This window comes from Miniopterus natalensis, chromosome 19, assembly GCF_054644295.1.
Source record: "Miniopterus natalensis isolate mMinNat1 chromosome 19, mMinNat1.hap1, whole genome shotgun sequence".
Lineage (NCBI taxonomy): Eukaryota > Metazoa > Chordata > Mammalia > Chiroptera > Miniopteridae > Miniopterus > Miniopterus natalensis.
In genome coordinates this window covers 25960528-25981842 of record NC_142099.1, presented here as the reverse complement: position 1 = coordinate 25981842, position 21315 = coordinate 25960528, and positions in this window count along the sequence as shown.

Sequence of the window (21315 nt, the reverse complement as noted above, 5' to 3'; positions counted from 1 at the left end):
TTTATTGAACCATGTACTGAGCACTTAACATTATGGGCTCTGGGGAAACGAGAGGGGCCGACACCTGGGCCTGCCCTCGGGGAGCCTGTGGTGCAGCAGGGGTCCCAGTTGGCCATTGGGAGTGCTGTGATGATAGGGAGATGTGCAGGCTACAGACGCTGCCAGGGGCAGCCGGGGCCCTGCCGGGGAGTCAGCCCAGGGCAAGTGACATCCAAGGGGAGGCCCCAAGAATGGTTGCTGGTTGGCTGTAGGCTTGGAGAAATTTTATTTTATGCAGAAAGAAGCCAGAAAGAACATGGAGGAACTGTCAACAGGTCCATATGGCTCAGAGTCAAGTGCGAATGGGAAGGGGAGGGAGTAGAGGCTGGAGAAGGGCAAGGGGAGACTCATGCAGCACCTCCAGTCCATGAAAGGAGATTGGATTCAATCCAAGAGCAACAAGGCCTTGCTGAAGGGCCTTAAGCAGGGAGTGATGATACTGAGTGGCTAAGGTTGGAAATACTCATTTCTATCAGATAATGGGGAAAAGTCAGAAGGGGGCCTGCTCTTGCCCAAGTTTGCATTCAATGAATAGACTAAAGAAGAGGGCCGGAGACCTGCCCAAGGCCCACAGCAAGCAGGGCCGCGCTGGCGCTGGACCCCACGCCTGTGCCGGGGCAGGTGGGGAGATGGGGGTGTACAAAGAGGGAAGTAAGTGCGTAAGTCGGACACTGAGGTTGCAACTAACAGAAGCCAACTTGACCTGACTTGAGCCAAAGCGGACGTTGTTGTAAAGCTGTAGGCTCAGGGAGGACGGCGGGAGAACTTTTAGAGGAGTCCGATTCAGAGGCAGGGTGTCCTTGCCTCCCGCCGGCGCCGCCCCTGCCCACCTGCTGCACCCTTCCCTTCTCTTTGAGCGCTTCCTCAGTCCCCCTGGCTGCTCGCAGAGCCTGCTCCCCACTGACCCGGTGGTGGTGGGTGACCCAGAGGACAGGCTCTGAGAGCCTCAGAGTGTCCAGTGTAAGCTGCTACGGTCAGGGGTGTCGGATGTATAAAGCCAGGGGCCAGGGCTCACGCTGGGCCTTGGGGGGTGGTCCCCAGAGAGGGGCTGTGGACTAACCTTGTAGGAAGAAAATACATAGATCCCTATAACCCAAAAGATTTTAATGACAATAGGTAATATTTTTGAGCAGTTGCTCTATACTGGGTACTTTGCTAAGTGATTCTAATGTATTTTCTTATTTAATTCTTGTGGCCCAGTGAGATAGATGCCATTATTGTTTTTAATCTACAGACTAGGAGACAGAGGCACAGAGAATTAGGACTGAGCCTCCCGTCCAGTTTCTAAGGCATAATACCCCAGTCTTAGAGCAAAGAGGAAGAGGAGGCCCCCTCTAACCCAGTGGTGTGCTGGTAAATGTTTAACAACCAGCTCTCTGGGGAAGAAACTCTGGTTTGTAGCACTTACTGATTTCCAAGGTATAAATACCTCCACCATGGTTGATTTCAAGCTACCAACTTTCCGGAGCCAGCTGGAGCCGGCTCCCTCACACTCTGCCTCTCACCTCTGGTGGGTGACCCCCAGAGCTATCATGGAGCCCTGCGATTGAGAGCAGTGGTTCTCAAAGTGTGTCCCTGAACCACACGCAGCAGCATCACCTGAACACTTGTTAGAAAAGCAAACTATCTGACCCCCACCCCAGACCTACTGAATGGGAAAGCCTGGGGGTGGAGGGGAGGACCAGCCCTCCAAGCTTTTCCAGCCCTCCAGGGGATTCTCATGCAAGTCCAAGTTTGAGATCCTCTGGAGCAACGGGGTAATGTGCCTTTTCCAAAACCAAGCTGGTCCCTGTCCTCATCCTGAAGTTGGGAGAATGGGGCTTATTTCCCACTCTTTGGCAGACAGGCAAACTGAGATCAGAGAGGTGAAGGTGTGCTGGAAGGTGGTGGGTCAGTGAAGGGGGTTAAGGAGTCACCTGCCAGCTTTGGTCTCCCTCCAATAAGGTAATATGGGTGGGGGGTCTCTGTAGAGTCCCTCAGCCCTGGCCCTCCACAGGTATGTGAAGTGATTTTCTCATGGATGCAAGGTGAGTGGGAGGGTGGAAAGGCTGAGCTCTGGCTCAAAGCCAGAGCAGAAGGAAGGAGGGAATCTGGGCTCCTTTGGCACTGGCTCCTCTGAAGAAGGGACATGAGGAAACAGGTGCATAAAAAGCATAAAGCTCAGCAGTGCCTGGCCCAGGGCCTTCGAGGCCAGTCCAAAGAGGTTCCAAATTGAAGGAAGTCCTAGGACTAGTGCAACAGGGGCCAGACCAGCAATCTCTCTGCCTCAGGTCTAGGCTCAGAAAACATGAGATGGCTCCTGGGGCAGGGGCTGGGCTGGGAGTCCCAGGTCCAAGTCCCACCAAGCTCTCTGTGGGATATGTTTGCTGTCTGGTTGTCTCAACAACTTCCCTTGACCCCAATCCAGATTTACTATTAATCAAAGACAAACAGATTAAGAGCCAAGTATCAGAAATGATGCAAATTCAGTGTCAGCCCTGGGAGGCTGTGAAATACCTGAGCAATCAGCAAGGGCATGATGTCACCTGAAGAAATGTTTGGCACGCAGGCCACGGTGGCCACGTGACATGGCAGGGTGCTCTGGTCACATGGTGGGAGAGGGGCTTCCCTGCTGAGCTCAGAGTTTCTGACAGAAAACCAAAACACAAACAGAAACTGTCCTGTCACAATGAACTCTGCAAGTCATGTGATGGCACCGTTGTTTCCACAACGGTTTAGTCACGGTGCAAAGACTCAGAGTCAGCATTACTTAGCAGAGCTGGGCCCTGCTGGGATGCTGGCCTGCCTTCTGTTGTGGCTGGGAAGTCAGGTCCACTGGAATTTCAGTCACTCCCCTTCAGGGAAAGCAGCTCTGTGTGAAAGAGTTTTCTCAGAGGCACCTGTTCTAGAACTGCTTTAACAAACATCCTGGACTCAGCACCAGACTTCCCCTCCCTGGGCTGCTCCATCCTGGTGATGTCTTATCTGAACTTGGCCTTCATGTGGGCCCCCAGGGAGAAGCGGGCTGTCTGAGCCCATCACTCCTTCCTTCCAACCCAGAGGGGCTAATGGCAGGGGGTGCTTCAGCAGTTGCTGGTTTAAGCTAAGGGAAGGTTTGAACTTTCTGCAGACAAAGCACTCAGCTCTGCAAATTCTGAGCAAATAGCAGGTTGCAAGTTGAAGGTTTTAGGTAGGAGGGAGGTATGAGGTGTTGGGATCAAGGGGGCAATGGCACTGCATCCTCTTGCCCCATTCTTCTAGGCTCTTGCTCTTTGCAAAGCAACTGTTGACCACCTGGAATTCTGCCACTGAACAATTGTGTGGGCAATACATAAATAAGCAGCCAGGTCACGGCCCTCAAGGGGCTTACATTCTATTTGGAAAGATAAAACTATCACAGCCCAACGCAGTAACAAGCAATAGGGAACAACATGCAAATTTACCACAAATCCAGAGTCAGGTCCAGAGGCACAGATAGCACTGTGCTAGATACATTACATCTGAATTCTAGCCCTGCCACTCATAGCAGCTGTGTGACCTTAGGCAAGTCGCTTAGACTCTCTAAGCCCCAGTCTATACCTCTATAAAGGGGTGATAAAAATTCCCAACTCAATAAAAATGAAATAATGGTTGCAAAACAGCTGGTAAAATACTTATTATGTGTCACATAATAAGTACTTGATAAATTTGAATAGTCCCCTTAATTCCTTTTTGGGTGAACATGGGCTATAAAACATGAATCATTTATGTCTGGTCTCTAAACTTAGAGCAGACTGGAAGCAATAAAGTGAGGGGAAGCTTAAAAAGAACAGGAAAAATTAACACAGGAAAGTCCGACAGTGAGAAATACCTAAGAAAAGTATAAAAGCTGATGTAAAAACAAAGTAGCACCTGGGACCACATAGTGTGGAAGTAGCAGACACTCCCACCCACAGCCTCCAGGGCCATTGTCATATCACAGGACAGCAGAGCAGATGATGTTCTCAAGGAAACAGTGTTCAGTGGTCTCTAGGAAGCCAGAGATGAGCATAGTGCATTTAAAAATTATTTATATCCAAAGCATTTAACATTTTTAAAGAAAGCTCTTGAAGTGTGTAGGGCTGGTAAATTTTCAGGCGTCCAAAAAATTCACCTGCCACGATTCCCCAAAGGTTGGATTAGCTTATTTTTACTCTACTTCTCATGTATTTGTCAGAGAACTTAGAATCATGCTGAGCACATCATGAGGGCTTAACTGACCCGTTTCCTGATAAATCCATACAGTATTGGAGTATGGTTTATTCTGTTTCTCATTTTCAGCCATTCTATGCATTAACTGATTGAGGTCAGGGAATGGGCTCTATCTTCTCTTTGAAGCGACAATACCTGATGATCTCCAGCTCCCCTGCCACCCCCACAATCTGTCCCTCCTTCTGTATCCAGATTTTAGTTAATGGTGCCATTATCTACCAGACGATGACGACAATGACAACAGCAATTAATAGCCATGTTAATGAAATCAGCAGATAACTGTAGTCCCAGGTCTTGCCTAGTGGGGGTGTTCATCCAAGGCCGTGGTCCCAGTGCCCCCATACACTCCAACTCCTGAGCTTCCAAATCTGGGGGGAAACCTGAGGCCATAGGATTTCCTTGGTTTAGGGACACCCCACTTGTTGAACCACACAGGGGACCTGAAGGGCAGGAATGTGGTTCCAGGCAGAGGGGGCCCAGAACTTCCCTGCTGGCCACCCCACCCAACGCGAGAATGTTCCCAGGACTCAGAGGAACCCAGCCATGCTCCTTACACGTCCAGCCTCCACCCAGCTGTTGACAGGTGGCAGACTGCTGGCTGCTGCCCAGAACAGGAGGGACCTGGTTGTCCGCAGAGAGAGGCACCTGCTCCCCTGCCCAGCTCCTCCTCCCAGCCTGGGGTCGGCCTCCCACCTTCTCCCTTGCCCTGTCCCCAACAAAAGGTGCTCTTAACCCTCAAACATGTCTCTTCAGCTTTCTATTTGATTTTCAACCTTCATTTCATGTTAACACTTTTTAAAAAAGTGTAAAACAGATTAAATTCTTCTGGGAAGTAGCCCACAAGTAAATATAATATATCTATGTTCAAAAATTCCCACTCAGGGCAACTGGGGAATCTCCAGTCCTTTTTCCTTCTGAGCCCTGTCAGGGTTCTGTCCTGGAGACACACTGAGGGCTTCCCCATCTCTGAACCTTTCTTCTTTCTTCCTCTCTACATACGCACACTGAGGCTGGGGAGGTGGCCCTGGCAGGGATCCTGGTGTTTGAATCTGGATGGCCATTTATTAGCTGTGACCCTGAGTGAGTTACTGAACAGCTTTTGGTTTCGTTTTCCTTATCTCGAAAATGGGAACTGGAACTGCTCCCTCACACCTGAGCCTCCCTCCCCTACCTGGACTTACGTGCCCCACATGTGGTAAGTCCCTATCTGATCCCGCTGTGGCCCGTTTCTTCCATTCTTTCTTTCTTGATTGTCCCAACTGTGTCCCAGCTGACTCCTCCTGCGATTCCTACCCCCTGTTTTTTCTTACTAACAGAATCCCAATTTTATTTCAGGGGGAGCTATGTGCCGGCTGAGAAACTACTTTCCCAGACAATGGGTAGGTGTGCATGAACCACAGGCATGGCCAATGAGATGTAAACGATGGTCTCTGGGAGGGGCTCCTGAGAAGGCTCTTTTTAAAAAGCTAACTCAACTGTGCCTTCTTGTCCCTTACTCTCATTCCCCCTTATCTTGTTTGGAATGGGAATGTAACGTCTGGAGTCACAGTGGCCATGTCAAGACCACATGCAACCTTAAAGATGGAAGTCACATCCTATGTATGGCAGAGCAAATGAGCAGAAAGAGCCTGGGACACTGAAGGCATGGTCACCAGACTCCAGGATTTATGTATGTTACTTACATGAGAGAAGAAAAGCCAGTTAAGATTTCCACTACACGTAGCCCAATGTAATCCTTATATCGGGATATGTGGGTTGATGGCCTTGCCCTCTTCCTTGAGTTCTATCTAATCACACATATGGTCACAACTGTATTCAGAGAGATTTTTGGTCATAAGCAAACTAGCCTAACAATCCAGACTTTTCGGAACCCCATGAGTAAAGAGCAGAAAGTTCTGATTCACATATAATGTCTGCACCCCAAAGCTAATGAGGTCTTGCGCTCAAGTTGGTTCTCCATCACCTGATACTTATCCTATGGGAGGAATGAAAGGCAGATGAATGCTGATCATGAAGCAAACACTGTTTGCACGACTGTAGGATCTGTTAACCCAGAAGTGTGACAGGGACTGGGTGAGCCGCAGCCAGCAGACCTCCACCCCACCTCTCGACCTGGGGAAAGCTTAGTCCATTCTGTTCAGAAGTCTATGGGTTCTAGACCAGCAATCAGTCCTACCATGGGCAGCATAATCATTTCTTCACATGTCTACACTCTGCAACCCCAACAAGCTCATGTTTGCAATTAAGTTATTTACTGGGCACTTCCCACCTGCAAGTTTCTATGCTACATGCTAGGGTGAGGGGGATCTCCTTGCCCTCAGGGAGTTGACAAGTTAGGTGAGGAATGGCACAAACACATAATTCTCATACAAGTGTGGGTGGCTGCAGAAAGGCCATCACAGTAGTAGAAAGGGATGGGGAAATACAACAGAGGAGGTGACTGAGGTCTAGAAGGGAACTGCATCTGAACTGAGCTTTGGAGAGTGAGTGGCATTTCAGCAGTGGGCAGGGTGGGGAGGGCTTGCCCAGCTTGAAGGAGCAGAGGGAACAGGACACAGCAGAGTCACCAGGCTTGGAGTGATTCCAAAACTCACAGTCTGTTAGCGATACAGCGTTGGGAGCCCAAGGCAGTGAAACTCAGGTGCTGAGTGTGGGAGGTAAAGCTGTGATTGAATTAAATATAAAATAATCATGGCCAGCATGCACTGGGTATGTAATATGTGCCAGCCACTATTCCAAGTGCTTTCTGTGAATGAAGTCACAACAACCCTATAAGGTAAGGACTATAATTCTGCCCATTTTACAGGTCAGGAAACTAAGCTTTCACCAAGGAAAAGTCTGTTTGTCCAATGTCAAACCTCTGAGAAGAGCCAGATGCAGCCGTCTGGCTCCAGGGTTTGCTCTCTTAGTCACTAAGCTGCCATAGGGAGAGGTCAGACTATGGTCAGTGGGGGTTTTAAACACTACTCTAAGGGGTATGGTTTCCTTGCACAGATCTGTGAAATGAGCAGGGGGCCATCTGAGTTAACTTGTGACTTTGTTGCATCCTTCTAGGGGCTCCCTGAGGAAGGGCTAGAGTGGGGAGAGAGTAAAGGCAGAGGACCCATTAGGAGGTAGAGTCCATGTAACACTTGAGGGCCTGGCCTGGAGCAGGGCCAAGGGGACAACGGGGGTTAGAGCATTTCTTCAGAGACTGGCCAGGACTGTAGCATGTGCTGAAACTCTCAGCACACGTGGTGGTAACTGACTGCTACTGAAGGAGCAAAAGGAGGACTTTAAAGAGATGAGAAACGAGGTGGGGGAACTGGGAGGAGAAGGAAGGCTGTTCAGACTGGGATCAAACTCATCCCAAAGTTTATCTTACAGACGTATCACCTGTACGTGACCTGATGAATGGGCAAGATTATTCACTGCAGCATTGCATGTGACAGCAAAGGACTGGAACCAGGCTAAAAGCCCATCAACAGGACACTTTAAGTACATTTTGGTTTATTTGTACATCAAAATATGCTTTTGTACAGCCTGGGACATAAACATGGTTTTCGCATTTTAAAAATGTTTGGGGAAAAATAAAGAAGAATACTTTTTGAGATGTGAAAGTTACATGAAATTTTATTGGAACACTGCCATGTTCATTCATTTGTATCATCTATGTCTGCTTTCCCACTACAACGGCAGAGTTGAGCAATGTGAGAGAGGCCTCTTGGCTTACAAAGCCAGAAATATTTATTATCTGGCCCTTTACTGAAAAAGTTTACTGACCCATGGTAGACTGCTCTGGAAAGCTGCACAAGAAATGAACCATGGCAACTGCCTCTGGGAGGGGATGTCCAAAGGGCAGAGTCAGAAAGGGGACTTCTTACAGTGTAACTTTCGTGATTTTTGGATTTTGAATCGTGTGAATGTTTAACTTACCTTTAAGCTTACTTTGAAATTTAAAAGAGAAAAACTGGGCCCCATTTCCAATCCTGAACTGAAGGAAGAGAGGGTGGCGGGTTCTAGCCCTTTGGCCCTGGTCATGGGCCTTCACCAGGAGAAGTCACAAGGTGAGCCTGGACTTTTACTGAGCCTGGCACTTGCTAAGTGACCCGGGACAGCTTCCCTTCCCTGTGGGTGGGGGTCAGTGCTGCTCACATGCTAGAGGTCCTTCCCCAGAAAGGGGCCAGAATACCGGCCTCCATCCCTCTGCCTACCAGGGGAACAAGGAAAATGCATAAGTAAACCCAGACTGTGGACTCAGGAGTAGTTGATTAACAAGAAGCAGAGCAGATAGGGAACGGCGAGAAGGACATGAGGATTCTGGACAGTGGGTCCTAGTCCTACCTAGCTACCAACTATCCCTGCGATCTTAGACAAGTCATTTTCCCTTTGGGGACCAAGATCCATTCTCATCAACGAGGGCCTGGTCCAGGCTGACATCATCCAGCCGCCACTCCCTTACCCCCTTCACGCACTCCCTGCATTACCTATCGGGCATCCATTCAAGAGTTCACAGAGGCCCTGGACTGAAAAAATTACAACAGATCACTCCAAAAGTAGCTAGTCTCACCTCGATGGTCTCTAGGACATGTAGTTCTGTCACTCCATAGCTCTGAGAGCCTCCTTGACTCCCCTGATACAAGCCCTTCAGGCAGGGAAGTCAACAAAACACCCTCCTGTCGCTGGCTGAGCAGTGGGGACACCACAGTGCTGGGTGACGGCTGATCTGGTGGCTGGCGGGAAATGGGCATGCTGGAGGGCCCCTCTCGAGCAAATCCAGGCAGATGCAGTAATAGTTCAAGTGCCGGAAATAGCTGTAGCAGCCGCAGCCCCAAACGAGTGGTCCCTGGGGAAGCCTGCTGGGGGTCAGATACCTTCAGTGGAGGGCTCTCCACCTGAGGTGTGTGGCTGCATCTTCCTGGCCCTCAGAAGTCAGCCAGCACCCCCAGAGAGCGCTCGGGTCTACAGCCCACAGTTGCTCTCAGGGCTCCCTCAGTCCCGGAAACCTCTCCTCTCCCTTCCCCCAGCGCCTCATTTAGGACCCAGCTCAAAACTTCCCTCATGAACACAGGAGTCAACTTCAAGGGGCTCCCTCCTGATGGCGAAATCTGAGATAATTTGAGCAACAAAATAAATAATGATGGTAATAGATTATAACCTATAGTACAAGGATAAAAGAAGAAGTGAGAAGTCTGTACTGATATAGATAAATATTTGAATAAATAAATAAGAGAGAAGGCACAGCTCTTTTTTACAACAGCACTCTCGTTAATGAATGTTAGAAGGCATGATGAAAATAGAAAATCACCACTTGGCAAACATCCGCAGTAATAACTGTTCTAAGCAAGAATTATCAGTGGAAACATTTATGAGAAGAAGGATGTTTACATAGACTCAGAGTATTTCCCTATGAGATGTTTATTAATTGCAAAGGGGGAAAATAATAACTTTACAGTGGAAACACCTGGCAGACACCACCTGACCCAGGTGACCAGTCAACATGACCAGTAATACAACATATTGGCTCTGTGCACCACCTGCTATGATGCATTGAGAGGGGCTCAACCATCACCTCTGTGGTGTTCTGGTCAAAATGCACAGCCTGAGGAAACACCAGCCAAACCCAAATTGAGGGACATTCTACAAAATACTTGCAAGGACTCTTCAAATGTACGAAGGTCATAACGAGTAAGATTCAGGAATTATCCCAGACTAGAGGGAACCAAGACAATATGACAACTAAATGCTACCTGTGGTCCTGGATTGGCTCCTGGCCCAGATGAAGACATTAGTGGAGCAATTGATGAAATTTGAATGAGGTTTGTAGCTAATGTCAATTTCCTGGTTTTGATGACTGTACTGTAAATTTGTAGGATGTTAACATTTGGGGGAACTGGGTGAAGGGTATTTGGGAATTCTTTGTACTATTTTTGCAACATTTATGTGTAAGTCTGAAATTATTTTGAAAAAAACCCCAAAACTTTTCCTCTTTCATCCATCTTCCCCAGTCACTCCTGTAGCTGTGCGTAGGCAGCTACTTCACACATTGCACTGGTATTGTGAGCCTCTCTCCCTCAGGCTCTGAGTTCTAGGACAGGGACCGTGTCTCTTTAATCTCTGTTTTTGCCTCATAAATCTTATTTGGATGGAAGCTGACTTCCTGTTTTCCTCTTTAAGAAACTCCCCACTCTATTCCCTTAATTCATCCACCGTAAAAGGCACCACTGTTCTTGGGGTCATCTTCGGTTTCTGCTCAGGCTCCCCCTTCAGAATTCCCATCTTCCCCCAAAGAGAGCAGTCCGGCACTGGGGAGATCTTGGTCATAAAAGCTTTGGCCCGATATTGGGCTGGGTGGGCCTTGGAGTTTCAGGTGATTCTGGCTGATTGAGGGAAGGAAAAGAAGGATCTAACTTCTCACACTCTCACCCTGGTGTGAGGCATGAGACTTCCAGATGACTCAGTGGGGCCAGTTTCCTTGGAATCAGCCCTCTGGCTGGAAACTGTCCACGTTGCAACAGGCCACTCAGCCACCTCCAGAAAAGCCCACCACTCAACATACTTCCTGATTTCACACCTATATATAGCCATACTTCTAGACATTTCTATATATGTATGCACTTTGAAACCAACAGGGCTAAAAATACACACACACCCCTTGTCTCATTTCTTTGTAGGTTCCTTGTTCTAACTTTACAGTTCAGGAGACTGGAAATTGCTGTCTGAATGGAGTGACCTCTGGTTGTGGGCGGCAGGGAGACCAGAGGACAGGCTCTGTCTGGGAAACAGGGAGAATCAGGCCCAGCCCTAGGTCCAAAGTCAATGTGCTGCGATGTTTGGGGATATTCTCCTCCTTGCAAGGCCTCAGTGTCCTTCAGCTGAAGGAGGAATTGAACTTGACGATTTAAGTGTTTTTTTGCTCTTCCATCCTTTGGCTAAGTGTGATGGTTTTCATGGGAAAAGTTGGCACGGATACGCCAGAGCCGTTACTCCTGTTCATTCATTTAGCAAATATTGAGTGCTTACTATGTGTCCGACAAAAATCTCTGCCCTTTGGGAACTTACATTCCAGTGTGGGAAGACAAATAGTAAACAAAATAAATAAATAAAATATGTAGTATGTTTGTTGGTGATAAGCGTGAGGAGAAAAATAAAGTAAAAAGGAGGGCACAGAAAATGGAGAGGGGTGCAATTTTAATTAGGAGGTTAGGGAAGACTTCCCCTGGAAAAGATGGTATTTGCATAAAGACATGGGATAAAGCTGTGCCCAGGAGAAGAGGGAACAAGTATGCAGATACCCAGGGGGAAGTGTCCCAAGCAGAGGAGATGCAGATGCCAAGGCCTCAAGGTGGGAGTGCACCTGGCATGTTTGAGGCCACTGTGGCTGGAGTGGAGTGGGCTAGGAGCTCAGAAGGAGCGGTAACACGGGCCGCTGCTCCACATGGGATGGGGCCCCAATGGAGGGCTCTGAGCTGAGGAGGAACTTCTGCTGACTCTTATCTTCACAGGATATTCTGGCTCTTGAGTTAGCTCATAATAGACTGCAGGGCACAAGGGTGGAAGCAGGGAAACCATTAAGGAGATTTGGCTTCTGTTTCTAGGATTTGGGCTTGAGCAATGATGGAATTGACATAAACTCAAATGGGGAAGACTATAGGAGGAGGAAAGATCACAACCTCAGTTTTGGACCCATGAGGAGAGAGATGCGTATTAGACATGCATATTAGAGATGCATATTAGAGGAGAAGTTGGGTGGGCAACTGAATGTATGAGTCTGGAGTTCAGGAGAGAGTCTGGACTGAAGATATACATTCCAGAGTCATCAGCAGGTATATATGCAAGATACATAGAGCCACAGGCCTGTGTGATCCCAAGATGGCATGCCAGCATCTAGAGACTGGGAAGTGAGAAAAAACCAGCAACAGGGAGAGAGAAAAACCAGCCTGTGTCCATTCTGCATCTTATAAGCACAAGTATCAGAGTAAAAGGAGAACCTAGAGAGCCCCCCTTTTAAAGATGAAGAACTGAGGCCAGCAGAGGGGTCAGCCATGCCTCTGGCTGAAACTCACAATGACAATAAAAGGCAGTAGGGCTGGGCGTGACTCCAAGTCTGGGAGGAGGGTGGACTGGAATCGGTAATGGCGGTGTGACAGAAGAGTCTGATGGAAATGGAGGAGACAGGCTGGGGTGGGGTGCATGGAAGACATGAAATCAGTAGAACTTGACACCAAATTTAAAGGGGAAGGGAGAAAATGGAGTTGGCAAAGACAGTGCTGGCATTCTGAGCCTGAGTAGGGGAGGAAGGGAGTGCTACTACGAGAGATGGATTCCCCCGCCTTGCCTTTTCCAGCCACATCCACTCCCCACAATCAACCCAAGCCTTGACTCGGGTTTTCAAGAAATTAGTGTGATACGAAACCAGGTCACAGAAATAAAAAATTCTATAGGGTCTGCATGTGTATAATTTAAATCAGGTGAAATGGCAAAGGAAAGAAGCTCTTTGAACTTAAAGGCGAGTTTGTGTCCCTACTGATTCAACACATAGAGGACCAGCTGGAAGCAGGCAAAAACATCCTGTCCTTCCAGGAACCTTGTGGGGACATCGTGAGGAAGTTTGTTTTTGTGGCAGGAACTACTCCAAGTCCACAAGCCTGTTATCCTTTCTTCCTGGGCTCACAGCTCCCTTCATTTGCAGCCCTCACCCTTCCTATGCCGGCTGAGTTCTGGCCCATGGAACATGGGAAGAGGGAGGTGGCCACTCTTAGGCTTGGCCCATAGCTGCCTCCTGTTTGATCCTTTCCTTGTTTTCCCCTCATCTTCGAGAGGCTGTCATTGCCCATGGTGACCTGAAAGCTCTGAATGAAAGGGGACCAGCATCTCCTCAGCCTGGGCTCCCGAATGACAGGGTCCCCTCCCCAACCAGGAACACCTCACTGGACAGTTAACTAGGTAAGATTACTATGGTAAGCCCCTGAAATACGGGGTCAAGCATGATCTTACCTAATAGAGCATGAAGAAGCTTTGTGAGAACCATGAGATGTTGTAAGGTATTTTGTCATGTTCCTATTTATAAATCCCAGATTTTCTAGTCAGTGAAGGGCCATTTGGAAGGGCCAGCAGGCCAGCAGATGTTTGGGTTGTACTAGGACCAAGGAGAGAGTCCCAGCACATCAGTCCCCAGCAGAGACCTACTGTCTGCATAAAATGAGCCATCTCTCTGAGCTCGTCTGAGCCCGAGCCCAGGGACCACTCAGAATTAGCCCCCCCACCCTTGTTGTATAGATGTGGTCACAGAAAGAAAGAGACGTGCCTGAGGTCACATGCCCCTTCTCTGGCACTGTGTGCACACTGGCAACACTCACTGGTGTCAGGATGGACGAATTACTGTGGAAGATTGTAAATGACAGCTCCTGATCAACATGCCTCTGTTTCCACGCCCTGTGTAGTCCCTGCCCACGTCGGCTCTGGGCTTAACCATGTGATCTGCTTTGGCCAATGGGACATCAGCCAACATGATGCAGGCAGATGCTTTAAAAGCACCTGTGCTTTGGGCTTGCTCTCTTTTGCTGCTGGGTCCCTTCTGCTATCATGAAGCGGGTTAGCCTACTGGAAGATGAAACTGCAGGAGCAAAGACAAGTCTTTATGCTGAGTTCCCCCGGACCGGTGGTTCTCAATCAGAGGGCAATTTTGCTCCCCCACGAACGTTTGCCAATGTTGAGATATTTTTGGTTGTCCTAATTGAGGGGAAAGGGTGCTACTGGAATCAAGTGGAAAGAAGCTAGAGATGCTGCTAAACATCTTACAAGACAGTCCCCTATAACAAAGAATTTTCCGGTCCAAATATCAACTGTTGGTTGAGGTTTAGAAAGCCTACCCTTAACCAACCAGTTACCCCAGGTGAGACCAACAGAAGAATGGCCCAGTTGATCCCAGCCTAGACTGTTGACCCACAGAACTGGGAGCAATAAGGTAGTAATGGTGTTGAGCCATTAAATTTGGAGGTGGATTTTTATGTGGCAAAGATTGATACGGGACACTTGGCTAATGATGGTCCACTGCTGTGTGTTTGCACATGTCCTCACTCTCTGGAACAGGGAATATAGAGGTGGCTGGATCCTCGTGCATGGGCTCTCCATCTTGTGGGTATTACCCAGCTTGGAGCTCTTTATTACACCACCAACAGCCCCACAAGGTATTGCCTTCATTTTACAAAAGAGAAACTGAGGCTCAGATTACCTTGCAAAGGGTCACAAGGTTACTCGGTAAGGCCAGAATTTGGACATCTGGCCCCGAGTCCTTGACCAACACTCCATGCTGTCTCCTGTCAGTGATGCTGCTTCTTGGCTCCACCGTGTGCTCTGTCCTCTCATGGCCCAGCTGCCCCAGACTGCTGCCCGCTGGGATGGCTGGGCACTGCTGCTCCCAGGTGGCCACAGGTGTGCCTCTCTAGTGACACTGTGCTTTGAAACAGGACTCCCCAGGAGGGCGAGTGTGAGTCACAGTTCCTGGGGTCAGAACCTGACTTCCCAGCCCAGCTCCAATACTTTGTTGTGGGATTGTGAGCATACTTCTTAACTTCTCTGAGCCTCAGTTTCTTACTGGCAAAATGGGGCCAAGTCATCAGTGTACAACAACCAGCAAAGCACAGGACACAGATCTAAACACTGGAGTTACGAGGTCCCCCCTCCGGGAACTCACAGTATGACGGGGAAGGGAAACACTAAACAAACACAGTAAGAATGGGGTTCACCTTGACCTCACTGGGCACTTGTAAGGACTGAATGGATAGTGACTATAAAATATAGTTTAAATAATGTCTGGAGGCAGGTGCTCAGTAGGTAGTAGTGGAGCCTCGATTCCAGGCTATATTGGTTGATTTCTAAGTTCATGGCTATGACCTTGCTCTCCCTCTGGGGGTTCAGGTGGTGGAGCAGGAGGAAGGGATCCAGTAAGGTAACAGTGACTTTGAAGACCCCCGGGAAACAAAACGTTACTTTTCTTCAGGAAAAGAGAGATGCTTCCTGGAATCTGAGCATTCCCCACCCTCTCTCAGATGAGTTTTCCTCTTGCCATTGAAACGCACTGGTTCCCAGCCCAGACCCTGGAATCAAATGCGTGGGTTCAGGTTCGCTGGGCAAGGGCTTCACTTCTCTGGGGCTGAGTCTCTCAGCTGTCACACGGGGATAACTGGCCCTGCCTTAGGTCACTGTGAGGGTTAAATGGATTAAAGTATAGAAGGGCGTGCCGCACTCATTGCCATCAAAGCGTTTGCTGTTTTTGTCTCATTCATTCTGCTCCCCTGCACCCCTCCCTAAGGGGGTTCTCTGAACTCTAGGAATTCTGGCCGAGAGGCAATGGACATGTTCCCTGCTCAGGCTGAAGGTCTTGTGTGCCTTTTGGGGCCATGGAACTTTCCGTCCAGCCTTACCCACTCCCCTTTCAGGGAGTCATCATCTTGTTCTTTATTACTGTTCTCATTCGTTTAAAATACAAAGCGAGTGAGTGTATCATCATGGTACAAAAACTGAAACATAAAGATAAGCACGAAAAAATTAAAATCACTTCAATCCCACCATTCAGAGAAAACTCTGGTTAACTATGGTTTTAGGGTATCTTTCTCTCTCCAGGCTTTTCTCCATTCAATATGTTTGCTTAAATAAATGTGTGCATATATTTAGGCCTGGGGTCAGCATGCTCAGCCTCAGGCCCTCCTCAGGGGCCCCATTAGGTAGGTGGGGCACCAGAGCACTATTGGCTGCTCTGAGCCCAGGACTCAGGCAGGTTGGCCTGGCACCAAGGTGCTCCCCGCCCCCAGCTGGGCCTGGAGCTGCCTTCTCCCAGCTCTTCTTGGAATGACCCCATCTTGAAGCTGCTTTTGATCCCTTCCAAGGAGGCAACTTGTGTGGGGCGGTTGTGTCAGAAGGAAAACCCACAAGGAGGCCCCTAGGAATGAATTGGGCCTTTATGCAAAAAGCAGCTCTCAGTCGCACCCCAGCTCCTCCTAACCCACTCTGAAAGCTGACCGTGACATCACTAATAACCGAGATGTTGAAGGGAATGGGTGGGAGCCCGCAGAATAGATTAAGCATAACAACAGCTAGATCACTTACTGGCAAACACGAGGGGTGACATTTGCCCAGGCTTTCTTGACCCCTCCCAAACCTGGGGGCAGTGGGAGTGTGCTTTCACTTTCTAACACGGAATTTCTCAGAAACTTTAAAACCATAATCGCTATAACTTGTTGAGCATATATTCTGTGCCAAGCCCTTTGCAGAAATTATGTTTAATGCGCACCTCAGTTTTACAAGGCAGGTAAGGAGACTGAGGCTCGGGAAGGCAGCGGCTTGACCCAGGCCCTGCTATCAGCTAAGAGAATAAAAAGAAGTTTGAACACAGGTAATCGAACTCTAGAGCCATACTCCCTATTTTCCCATAAAAATTAATGTTTATGTTATTAAAGTGACCTATGCCTATAGTTAAAAATCAAATGAGGCTAAAAGACACAGCAAAACCCAGCGGCCCACAGCCCAAACCGCTCCACTCCTCTGCTCTGCTCCCCAGAAGCAACCAACTCAGCAGCAGCTTTTTTCTGCTCTTTACTCTAGATTGCATTTCTTAGACATCTTCCCCTTGAAATAATAATCTCCCTACCCTCTTTCCATTTTCTTAATTTCTACTTACTGCATTTCCCCCCATTTCCTTTCATGGATATCGAAGGCCCAGCAATAATTTTCTCACTACTCATCTTGCCCTCCCTTCCCTGGGCTCCCCCATTGCTTGGGGCTGGGCTGACTGCCTGCTATCTGCCCTGAGACTTCCCTTTGCCGGAGCCCCTGCTCCTAGATGCCAGGGCTTCGTCTTTCACGATGAGCACAGTTTTGAGTCCTGCATGTCTGAACATGTTTTCACTTTTCCTTCACATTTGATGGGTCATTTGGTGAGAATCCAATAAATGAAAACAGATAAAGCACCTAGAAGAGTGCCTGGCACATCAGGTATTGTCAGTAAGTGTTGGGTGGAGGCGCCAAGCATAGCTGGCTCTGACAGGGCCACTGTGATGGACAAGACTTCCTGTTAGGTACAGGGGCATTTCCTTCATACCGTGGGAACCAGACAGCAGGGTTACAAGTCACTGTGTCTGCTCTCTAGGGCTCAGGTGGTCAGCTCACAGGTGTGCCTATCTGTATAACTGTGGTTCTTAACCTGGGTCCCATGGGTGAGCCTCAGGAGGCTCAGAACTGCCTAATATCGCATGGAGCAGGTCAACAGGACCTGCAAAAGAGCCAAATGGGCTGTCCTGTTGGGGAGAGGGGTGACCTCCACAGTGAATTACATCATGGATTCCCTTTTGGTTGCCCAGCGGCCAGTTTTTGTATCCTGGCTGGCCTAGCTGTGTGCAAAATTTGGATGACTAGATAGCTGACTACCAGTGAAGTGAGCTGGCTTTCACTTTGCTCATGCTATGGGCATTTTCATTGTCTGCCAGGCAGCTCGTGTGTCCTGAGCCCTGTGTGTATGCTACAGCCTAACCTCTGGGTTGGGCATATCAAAGAAATCCCTTGCACTGCACCCAGGAGCAGACAGGCACGGGTGGGCCTTATCTGGTAACTTGCAGTGATACCTGTCTAAAGAAATCACCTGCTATTTATTCCTTGACAGATACTTTCTTCTAAAACGGTCACATTTATGGCCCAAAGAGTCAGCTTTCAAGGATGGAGCTTTTGCTCATGAACATGCAGTTGTATCATTTTTAAGGGAAAGAAACAAGGCCAGCAGAGCAGAAACATCTCATCTAACTTCTTAGTTTAATTCTTTATCATCTTCCTCTTATGACTCAAAGGCAGAGAGATGATTCACCCATATTCTATGAGGTATTTGCTGACTGACCCAGTCCTGAGGAGGATTGCACAAGACTCTTGGAGAGGAGCCATAGAATGACCAGGAGGCCAACTCAAAAGCATCCTGGGTAGCTCTGTGGCAAACAGAAAGAGAATTCTAGGGCCTGTTGCACCCAGTGTGAGGACTACATAAATGTACCACAGGGCACTGTCTTCCCCCAACAGGAGGCTACCTCCCTCCCTCCCCCACCTCATCACTGGTTAATGCTAACCCTTGGGCGGGGACCTGGGGAGGTATTCAAGGGTGGGGCACCTGGGGGCCAGGGTTCCCAAGTTAAACCTGTCTCTGCAGAATGCCCCTTCTCCCATGCCTTTCAGCACAGGGACTGGGTGACTCACTCTGAACAAGGCATCATAAATTTCTTCCTAATAACACACTTGTCACCGAACCATTCCAGGAATTTGGCATTGCAGGAAATCTGGCTCGAGGCAGCAGGGCTAATAGGTAACCCTCTGTTTATAAACTGTTTCCCACCGAGGGCTAGAGGGGGCCAGGGACCATTAGGTCAACGTCACCCATTCCTTTTGGAACTGGACAGATTATGCCCACTTTACAGATGAGGGAAACAGTGACTGAGCTCCTCAGGCCCAGCTGGGACAGACCCTTCCCTTCACCACCCACAGCAGGCCACACTTTGGAGAAGCCTTGGTGGCAGACAGCTGGACATTGACTCCTGACTATGCCACTTCCAAGATGGGCCACCTTAGACAGGTTTCTTAATCTCTCTAGCCTCTCCTTCCGTCATGTGTGAAATGGGGTAACACAAACTTGGAGGCCTTTGTAGATTCAGTGAGGTGCGTTAGGTAAAGAGTGTCCAGCGAGGAGCTGCAGGAAGCAAGTGCTCCTAAGCGCAGCTGTTAGTATCACTGCTCGTCAGGTGCCACATGCCTCCCTTCAGCGCGTGACCCCCTCACTTGGCTTTCTGTCATCCTCTCCTTTGGCCTCTGTCCTCCTGTCATTCTTCCTTTGAATAAAGAAAGGTGGGCACTCCTACATGACATCGCTTCCTCTCAACTAGCATTTCAGGGAGGCACTATTACCCCTAGTTGGCAGGGGTAGAAGCTGAGGCTGGCAGAGTTTGAGTGACTTCCCCAAGGCCACCACCAGGGGCGTGACAGGATGGGGATTTCAACCTGGGTCTGACTGAATTCATTCTCCAACGAAACAGCTCCCAGGGGAAGCCCACCATCAAGGACCAGCTGCCAGCAGGGACGTTCTGGATGTGGCCAAGGAGCTCTGTCGCCGCATTCTACCCGGGCAGTTCCCTCTCTGGACTCTGGACAGTTGTCAAGGAGGTGTGAACGAGAAGGCAGAAGGAGCACTGACTTCCTTCAGAGTGTGCAGTGAGGCAATCAAACTGCTGCTGACTGAGCCCTCGCTGGGTGCCCTCCTTGCTGACGTGTGCATCTCCTTTAACCCTCACACACTCCTGTGAACCAGGCCTGTGCATCCCTACTTCACAGAGGAAACTGAGGCACAGGGAGGCCAGGTCATTTGCCCCAGCCAGTACCTGGGTGTCCAACTGTGTTGTTAATCTCCCACCTACTGTTTCCCATCAGTGTGGCATGAAGAGCAGCCAGCCAGAGCAGCCAGTTGTGGAAACCACAGCAAGGCTAAATGATGGGCCCTATGCTCCTTCAGGAGCCTCCCAGGCCCCTCGCTAAGCATTCTTGAGTTTCTGTGTGTGTGTGCATGTGTGTGCGTGTGCGTGTGTGTGCGTGTGTGTGTGTGTATGGGGGGCCTCTTTTGCTGCTTCCATGCATCCTGAGGGTGGGACAGAGGAAGCAGCAGCCTCCTCAGAACTGCCCTCCTCAAAGCTACCTCCGTGTGTCTGCAATGAAGCCAGACTTCAGTAAAGAGCAAGGCAGGCCCTAGGGGCCTCAGGGGCCTCTGTTCCCTGCACTAAACTTGCCCCCAACCAACCTCGCCCCACGAGGATGGGAGCAATCTGCCTGCGAGCAGGAGCTCTTCCCCATTCCCCTCTGTATCTCCATCACGCAGGATAGTGCCTGGCCCTCAACAGATATTTGACGACTGACAGACTGACAGATGATGGAATGCTTGACAAAAACCCAATGAAAAACAGAAGCCAGTGTGGCAGGAATTTGCTGGGCTGCTGAGGGGGGTCCACATGGCTCCCCACCAGGTGCTGCCATATGGGAGATAAGGTGAGGGTGAGCAAGCAGGCTGGGCACAAGGCACCTGTAAAGGACTCCAGAAAGCATAGGTTCAAACCTGAACTAGGGAGGCCAACAGGCTGGCCAGGGGCTGCCTGACCACATGCCGTGCCTGTGTCATGGGATGTCAGGGCTTCTGCCCCCAGCACTGCCTCCTTGGCCATCACTGATATTGTGAGACCTCCATGAGAAGGGATGTGGGGTAATGGAAATTGTCTGCACTGGGATTACAGACCTAGGCTGGAATGACTCTCTCTCTGCTTGCTGTGTTTTCTCCTTGGTTGACTTGGGACTGTCCCTCCTCACAGCTTCACTGGCTGTCAAAGAGGATGTCTCCCTCCCAGAACTGTGTAGATGTCCTGTCCCCCAACCCCTCCCCAGCACAGTTGAAGGTGCTAACTCTGCCAAGATGCTACATCTCTCAGATGTCCCCTCTAGGGGAGACTTACTACATCCCAGTTCAGAGCACTGAGCCTCTCCAGGCCTGGACCTCTGGGCTTCTCCCTCCAAATTCCTCAGGTCCTTCCTGCCACCCTCCCAGCACAGAAATCTGGCTTCTCTGTGGAGCAGTCCCTGACACAGAAAAGGAAATAATTAGCGTATTCACCAATTTAATTCTTTCCACTCACCTCTGTGTGAAAATAATTTGCCAGGGCCTAGAGGCAGGACTCCTCTAACAGCCAGGCCAGGGGGATGGAGAGGCTCAGGGGATTGTGGAATCTCAAGCTAATTAAATGGAAGATGCTCTGGGGGAAACAGTCTCTGTGTTCCTGCTGCTCTGAACACAGCACAGTAAACACAGAAGCGGCCCCTGGAAAATGTGGAGAAGGCATGGAGGGCTATAAATGACAAAGATGATTAGAGGGTTAGAAAACGAGATGGGTGTGAGATTAAAGGTTAAGGCCGTTGAAGTATTTAGCCTGAAGGAGGAAAAGGCAACCTAATCATCCCTTCCCCTGTTGTAAAAAGAATATTCCCCCGTGGGTCTTTCCCGCCTCTAAGCCTGTGTTCTCT